General features: G+C 41.8%; 1 pseudogene; it reads left to right on the top strand.

Annotated features, from left to right (window-relative positions):
- The first annotated feature begins 4,783 nt into the window (after positions 1 to 4,783).
- Positions 4,784 to 8,427, top strand: LOC143657456 (ATP-dependent RNA helicase DHX8 pseudogene; annotated as a pseudogene).
- Positions 8,428 to 8,956: the final 529 nt, after the last annotated feature.

Below are 8,956 nucleotides of genomic sequence, written 5' to 3'. Positions count from 1 at the left end.
TGAATAAAATGGTCTTGAGATGCTTTGCCTTACTTTAAGTCCTCATAAAAAATTTATTATTTAATGGCAAAAGAAACATTTCTCATTGAATGGATATACCATAATGTAAACAAATGTTCAGAATGGTATTTTAAATTTTAAAGCCTTATATAGCTTTACAGCCTCACAACATGCAATTCAATCATCACATTCTCTCTGTATGTTTTTCTCACTCTTTGAAGACTGGAAGGGTCAGGAAGGGATATAATGCTACTACATCCAAAATACTTAAGGTCCTATTCCCCAGGATCCAATTGAAAGCAAGAACTTCTGTACTGGGTCACACATGGATAACTGATGGTCTGCTTGTAAAGTTCACATGCTCAACTCCAACAAGCTGTACAACAGAATTGATGTGTTTGTGATCCAATCTATTCCTATCACGGTGTATGAGATGAATGTTACTGCCTGGCAGAGAAAAAGAATAAAAGGCTGAGGTTCACATAAAAAGTATTATTCATTAGATTTATTGCTTACAAGGAAGCGTTTCAACTTTCAATTAGTCCAAAGGGAAAAATTCATTACCTGGAGTACATTATATTCTCTATAGAGTGCATAATAATTTTTAATTATGGCAATAAAGCATGACAAGGATTATAGTTAAATAAGAGTGATACGTAATATTTTATGAGCTCCAAGGGGAAAGATTCCTAAATTATGACCTTCTGTTAGCAGTCATTAAATCTAATTAAATAAAATATCCTGTAAAACAGAAAGGAACAATACTGAACTAATAGAGATAGTACAGGAAAATCACATTTGTTTCTTGAATATAATGGAATAAATCACTCACTTAAAATCTACTCGTAAATATTGATTTAATAGTCTATCTGCATTATATCCATAGCCCAAAAGAGGCTGAAAATAAGTGCATTAAGGCAATTGTTACAGTACACACAGACACCCATGATCCATTTATCTGCCCCAAATAAGACAATTTATAGTCTATTTCTATTAGGTTCAGTTCTCAGACTCAAGACTAGAATTTTAACTTAAAATATCAGATTTTGTATCATAAGAGACATGTTTTTCTGCCTGATACTTAAATCTGTAATCTAAAATAATCACTAGGCTTAATGTCATAAACTGACTTATTATTATAAAATAAGGCAAAATGAAATACTGGGTTAAGTAAGATGTAGATTTGTGTAAATAAATACACCTAGCTCTTTTCCTTAGAATAACTACATTTTTTCCAGTAAGTAGTATCAAAATATACTCCCCATTAAGTATGTTTACAACTTTGCACATACATGAAACTCTCCTTGGGCTTTTCATTCTTACACAACTGAAGGTGTGGCCCAATGATCAGAGATACATAGATGAGAGAGCCAAAAAATACTTCCTGCAAGTAGTGATGATGGAATTAAGTTATTTAAAAATATAATGCAGGGGGTGCAAGAGCAGTTCAGTGGTAGAATTCTCACTTTCCACGAAGGAAGACCCAGGTTTGAATCCTGGCCCAGGTACTTTCAAAACGAGCAAGAAAACAAACAAATGAAGAAAAAAAAGAAACAAAGAAAAATTCAACAAATGCTGCTGCAATAAAGAATACTCACATGGAAAAAGAATGAAATGTGACCCCATACAAAAGAAGAAAATGATGTAATTTCATTTTGGGTTAATTTATAGGACTTGGTATTCTCATAAAACAAACCTATTCAGCTAATCTAACTGATGTAAATTCATAAGAGGGAGGGAAAGGGGAATCCAATAAGAGAAGGATTTCAGTTCTAGTGTCCAGCAACAAGAAGCCAATGTCATAATATTTGGTCAAAATACTTCTAAAAACTTTATTGTAGACATTTGGAATTTATCAAAGTAAATTTTAATACTGTAGCTCTGAGAAGGAATGTCCACTTTAGGACAGTTTTAAAGAGGAAGAAGAACCAAGAACAATCAGCTTCTTAGCATATCATATATAGGTGTTTGTCCACAACTGCAACACTTGGACCTAAAAGAGCTGTAACCACTCAACACCTTTAGCAGAATGAAGCCAGTGGTATCTCAGGCAATCCAAACTAACCTGTAAAACTGTTAAAAGCTTACAGTAATTCCTGTTGAATGAGCTCTTGAGTCATGTTTCCTGTCCCTGATGCTAACTGCTTTCTGACATCTGACAAGTCTCCTAGTTTTAACAGGTTTAAAAAAATCACCAGTCGAGATGGCAGAGCGAGAGGCTTCGGGACATCACCACCTGTAGGAAATTTAAACAATGAGCAAGAGCTGGCAGAAACATCTTTCTAAAATCTCCACAAAAAAGTTAAAAGAACTGCAGTTGCACCAATGAACTAGATAACTTAAATGAAATGGACAAATTCCTGGAGACACACAAACAAGCTACACTGACTCAGGAAGAAATAGAACATCTCCACAAACCAATCACAAGTAAAGAGATTCAATTAGTGATCAAAAATCTTCCTACAAAGAAAAGCCCAGGGCCAGATGGCTTCACAGGGGAATTTTATCAAACATTTCATAAAGAATTAACACCAATCCTGCTCAAACTTTTCAAAAAAACTGAGGAAAAAGGAACTCTACCTAACTCATTTTATGAAGCTAATGTAATTGTAATACCAATTTTAATGTAATTTTAAACCAGGTAAAGACATTATAAGAACAGCAAACTACAGGCCAATCTCCCTAATGAACATAGATGCAAAAATTCTCAATAAAATATTAGCAAATCAAATCCAACAGCACATTAAAAGAATTATACACCATGAGCAAGTGGGGTTTACATTAGGAATGCAAGGATGGTTCAACCAAGAAAATCAATTAATGTAATACAAAACATTAACAAATCAAAATGGAAAAATCACATGATCATCTTGATAGATGCTGAAAAAGCTTTTGACAAACTTCAGCATCCTTTTCTGATAAAAACACCCCAAAAGATAGGAATCAAAGGTAACTACCTCAATATGATAAAGGGAATGTATGAAAAACTGATAGCCAGCATCATACCCAGTGGAGAGAGACTGAAAGCTTTCCCCATAAGATCAGGTACAAGACAAGGATGCCCACTGTCAATATTATTTTTCAACATTGTGGTAGAAATTTCAGGTACAAGACAAGGATGCCCACTGTCAATATTATTTTTCAACATTGTGGTAGAAATTCTAGCTAGAGCAATCAGGCAGGACAAATAAATAAAAGGCATGTAAATTGGAAAGAAAGAAATAAAACCCTTATTATTTACAGATGATATGACACTATACTTGGAAGATCTTGAAAAATCTACAGCAAAGTTACTTGAGCTAATAAATTCAGCAAGGTGGCAGGATACAAAATTAATGTGCAAAAATCAGTAAACATTGTCCGAAGTCACCAGCTTACTTGAACTTGTATGTATATTCAGACTCAGTTGTAACAACTTGACTCTTCACTACACTTCATAAGTTTAGAGTAAGAGACAGATTTAAAAAGAAAATAGAAGGGGTAATAGGAAATATCAAAAAGGGTATAAAGAGCTTTCCAAACATTGGAGATAATGCACAAAAATGAATTAGTGGGTAGCAGGGGCAGATGAAAACATATTAAATCCATCCTTAGGGTCATCAGTATTACACTGGTATAGCTGAAGGAAAGGAAACAGGAGAATATTTGGATTGGAAAGAAAATTTGGTCTTTTTTGTAAAAAGCAACAACAATTTCAACAATGACAAGACCCTGTCACGGAGCCAGAACAGTTCTGTGTGAAAAATGTACAAAGATTTAGGCTTATATCTCTGCAACCATAGTTAAAAGGTGTTCCAGTTTGAATCTGTTGTACACCCCAGAAAAGCCATGCCCTTTAATCCTCATTCAATATTGCTGTGTGGGAGCTTTTTGATCCATGGAGCTATGACCCACCCAATTGTGGGTGGTAACTTTAGATTAGATGGCTTCCATGGAGTTTTTTCTCTACCCATTCAAGGTGGGGTTGCTTACTGGAGCCCTTTAAGAGGGAAGCACTTTGGAAAAAGTGGGAGAGCCAGGAGAACCATGAGAGCCCATGCAGACAGAGACCTTTGGAGATGAAGAAGGAAAATGCCCCTGTGGAACTTCATGAAATAATGAACCTGGAGAGAGAGCTAGCAGATGTTGCCATGTTTGCAATGTGCCTTTCCAGTTGAGAGAGAAGTCCTGAATGTCATCAGCCTTCTTGAACAAAGGTATCTTTCCCTGGATGCCTTAGATTGGACATTTCTATAGCCTTGCTTTAATTTGGACATTTTCACAGCCTTAGAGCATGTAAACTTGCAACTTAATAATATCTCCCTTTAAAAAGCCATCCCGTTTCTGGTATATCACATTCTAGCAGCTTGCACAGTAAAACAAAAGGCAAAATCATGTGAGGAAGCATTCAATATCATAACACGAATGCATATAAATTAAAGGCATACTGGCTGTTTGGGACCGTTTAGCCTTCCAAATAAATTTGTCAATTGGCTTTTCCATTTCTGCAGAGTAGGTTGTTGTAGTTTTGATTGAGATCACATTGTTTATCATTCTACATCATTGCACATGATAACAATAGTGCAGTCATTCTTGAGTAAGAGAGTTTCAATGAAGAATGAAAAAGATTTGCATACAGAAAACTACAAAATGTTTCTAAAAGAAATCAAAGAAGACTGAAACAAGTGGAAGGCCATTACTTGTTCATGGATTGGGAGACTAGACATCATTAAGGTGTCAATTCTACACAAACTGATTTACAGATTCAATGTGATCCCAATCAAAATTACAACAGCCGAGTGAGGAGGTTGAGAGGGAACTGTAACCATGGCTGTGGCTGTTGTGGGATCTATAACCGGAGCGGAGCTAGGCCCCGCGGAAGAACTCGCCAAACTCGAGTATCTGTCTTTGGTGTCGAAGGTTTGCACTGAACTGGACAATCATTTAGGGACAAATGACAAGGATCTGACTGAATTTGTGATCAGTCTTGCTGAGAAAAATACCACCTTCGATACTTTTAAGGCTTCTCTAGTCAAAAATGGTGCAGAATTCACGGATTCTCTTGTTAGTAACTTGCTGCGTCTCATACAAACCATGCGACGTCCAGCAAAGCCTTCCACTAGCAAAGATCCAGTTATTAAATCCAAAACTGAAAAAGAAAAGCTGAAGGAACTCTTCCCAGTTCTTTGCCAACCAGACAATCCTTCTGTTCGGACCATGCTGGATGAGGATGATGTAAAAGTCACTGTGAATGTCCTGAAAGAACTGGAAGCCTTAATGCCCAGTGCAGCTGGCCAGGAGAAGCAGAGAGATGCTGAGCACCGGGACAGGACAAAGAAGAAGAAGCGGAGCTGGAATCGAGACCGAGTCAGAGATCGAGATCGAGACAGAGACCACAAACGGAGATGTCTGTCCCACTGTCGATCACATTCCAGGACCCGAGAGAGGAATAAAGGAAAATCTAGATATTGGTCAAGGAGCAGAAGTCAGAGTCCCCCCAAAGACCGGAAGGACTGGGACAAGTTTGGGGATAGGAATCTGGACAGGTGGCAGGATAAGCATGTGGACCGCCCTTCCCCTGAAGAACCTGCTATCAGGGACATTTACAATGGCAAAGTTACCAGCATCATGCAGTTTGGGTGCTTTGTGCAGCTAGAGGGATTAAGGAAGCGGTGGGAAGGCTTGGTGCACATCTCTGAGCTCTGGCGAGAAGGCCACGTGGCCAATGTGGCTGATGTAGTGAGCAAAGGCCAGAGGGTCAAGGTCAAAGTGCTATCCTTCACTGGGACCAAGACCAGTCTGAGCATGAAGGATGTAGATCAAGAGACTGGAGAAGATCTGAACCCAAATCGACACAGAAATCTAGTTGGGGAGACCAATGAGGAGACCTCGATGCGGAATCCTGACAGACCCACTCACCTGTCCCTTGTCAGTGCCCCTGAAGTGGAGGATGACTCACTGGAGCCAAGCGCCTCACCCGCATCTCTGACCCAGAGAAATGGGAAATCAAACAGATGATTGCTGCCAATGTCCTTTCCAAGGAAGAGTTCCCAGACTTTGATGAAGAGACTGGCATTCTCCCTAAAGTGGATGATGAAGAAGATGAGGACCTTGAGATTGAACTGGTTGAGGAAGAGCCTCCATTCCTGAGAGGGCACACCAAGCAAAGCATGGACATGAGCCCCATCAAAATTGTTAAGAACCCGGATGGCTCCCTCTCCCAAGCAGCTATGATGCAGAGTGCCTTGGCTAAAGAAAGGTGGGAACTCAAGCAGGCCCAGCGGGAAGCGGAAATGGATTCCATTCCCATGGGACTCAACAAACACTGGGTTGATCCTCTGCCTGATGTGGAAGGCAGACAGATTGCTGCCAACATGAGAGGCATTGGGATGATGCCCAATGATATTCCTGAGTGGAAGAAGCATGCCTTTGGGGGAAACAAAGCTTCTTATGGAAAAAAGACCCAGATGTCAATCATTGAGCAGAGGGAAAGCCTACCCATCTACAAACTGAAGGAACAGCTGGTCCAGGCTGTCCATGACAATGAAATCCTGATTGTTATTGGAGAGACAGGATCTGGGAAGACAACACAGATCACACAGTACTTGGCGGAGGCAGGTTATACTTCTAGGGGCAAGATTGGATGTACCCAGTCCAGAGGGTGGCAGCCATGTCAGTAGCCAAAAGAGTATCGGAGGAGTTTGGTTGTTGCTTAGGCCAAGAGGTGGGTTACACCATTCGATTTGAGGACTGCACCAGCCCTGAAACAGTCATCAAGTACATGACAGACGGGATGTTGCTTAGAGAGTGCCTGATTGACCCTGACCTCACTCAGTATGCGATCATCATGTTGGATGAGGCACATGAGAGAACAATTCACACTGATGTGCTCTTTGGATTGTTGAAAAAGACAGTTCAGAAACGGCAGGACATGAAGCTGATTGTCACTTCAGCCACCTTAGATGCAGTGAAGTTTTCTCAGTACTTCTATGAAGCCCCCATTTTTACCATCCCAGGTCGAACATATCCAGTGGAAATATTGTACACGAAGGAACCTGAGACAGATTATCTGGATGCCAGCCTGATCACTGTCATGCAGATCCATCTAACAGAACCACCAGGCGATATCCTGGTTTTCCTGACTGGTCAGGAAGAGATTGACACTGCTTGTGAGATCTTGTATGAACGAATGAAATCCCTGGGACCTGATGTCCCAGAGTTAATTATCCTCCCAGTGTACTCTGCTCTTCCTAGTGAGATGCAAACCCGGATCTTTGACCCGGCTCCACCTGGCAGCAGAAAGGTTGTGATTGCCACCAACATCGCAGAGACATCGCTGACTATTGATGGCATCTACTATGTGGTAGACCCTGGATTTGTGAAACAGAAAGTTTACAATTCCAAGACGGGGATTGACCAGCTTGTGGTGACACCTATTTCTCAGGCTCAGGCAAAGCAACGAGCTGGCAGAGCTGGGAGAACAGGCCCAGGAAAATGTTACAGGCTGTACACGGAACGTGCCTACCGAGATGAAATGCTGACCACCAATGTGCCAGAGATCCAGAGAACCAATTTAGCCAGCACAGTGCTCTCTCTCAAGGCCATGGGCATCAACGACCTGCTGTCCTTTGACTTCATGGATGCCCCACCAATGGAAACCTTGATCACCGCCATGGAGCAGCTATACACACTGGGGGCCCTGGACGATGAGGCCTAGGCCGCAGGATGGCAGAATTCCCTGTGGAGCCGATGCTGTGCAAAATGCTGATCATGTCTGTACATCTGGGATGCAGTGAGGAAATGCTGACCATTGTGTCCATGCTGTCTGTTCAGAACGTCTTCTATAGGCCAAAGGATAAACAAGCCCTCGCGGATCAGAAGGCCAAATTCCACCAGACTGAGGGGGACCACCTCACCTTGCTGGCTGTGTACAACTCCTGGAAGAACAACAAGTTTTCTAACCCATGGTGCTATGAGAACTTTATCCAGGCTCGTTCCCTGCGTCGGGCCCAGGACATTCGTAAACAAATGTTAGGCATAATGGACAGACACAAACTGGATGTGGTCTCCTGTGGCAAGTCTACAGTTCGAGTGCAAAAAGCCATTTGCAGTGGATTCTTCCGAAATGCTGCCAAAAAAGACCCACAGGAGGGTTACCGGACACTTATTGACCAGCAGGTGGTCTACATCCATCCTTCCAGCGCACTCTTCCACAGACAGCCAGAATGGGTGGTGTACCACGAGCTGGTGCTGACCACAAAGGAGTGCATGCATGAAGTCACCACCCTCGATCCCCGGTGGCTGGCGGAATTTGCCCCGGCCTTCTTCAAGGTCTCTGACCCCACCAAGCTAAGCAAGCAGAAGAAGCAGCAGTGTCTTGAGCCCTTGTATAACCGCTATGAGGAGCCCAATGCATGGAGAATATCCCGGACCTTCCGGCGATGCTGAAAGGCAAGACTTATTTGCCTCTCCTGCAGTCATGGTCCAGGGCTTGAACTTACTGATAAAAAGCTGGCCCTGGGAATACAGCTGTCTGTGACTGAATACCACACCTGGGCGTTTTCTACACTTGACTCTCACTTTTTCCTTGGTGGTAAAATAGAAACAGGGTTATAAGCCTGGCTGTGGCCAGAGCCTCCAGCATCCAACCACCCGAAGTCATTGGGGCCTGCTGGGGGCTGACAGCCAATACAGGGAGATATTGCATCATTTCCAAGAAAGGGGTAACTTCTGTAATTCTGGGATGAGAAAAGGGAGTCACCAAGTGTCTGGCACAGGGACAGAGTGAAGGTGTTGATACTCCAGCTGGTGTTCCCTGGAGGAGGGAGCTGCAGAGTTCATCTGAAGTGTTGGCGCTGCTTCCTGCCTCTGTGCTTTGACTTAATCTTCTGGAAGTATACATTTATTTTCTTATGGAAAAAAGATGGCTTTCTGTGGCTGTTTCTTTTAGTTGAAAAGTTAGGATATTGGCAGGGGT

The sequence above is a fragment of the Tamandua tetradactyla genome, chromosome 2 (assembly GCF_023851605.1).
Source record: "Tamandua tetradactyla isolate mTamTet1 chromosome 2, mTamTet1.pri, whole genome shotgun sequence".
Classification (NCBI taxonomy): domain Eukaryota; kingdom Metazoa; phylum Chordata; class Mammalia; order Pilosa; family Myrmecophagidae; genus Tamandua; species Tamandua tetradactyla.
The sequence above is the reverse complement of the archived record's forward strand: the minus strand, read 5'-3'. Positions and strand labels throughout refer to the sequence as shown.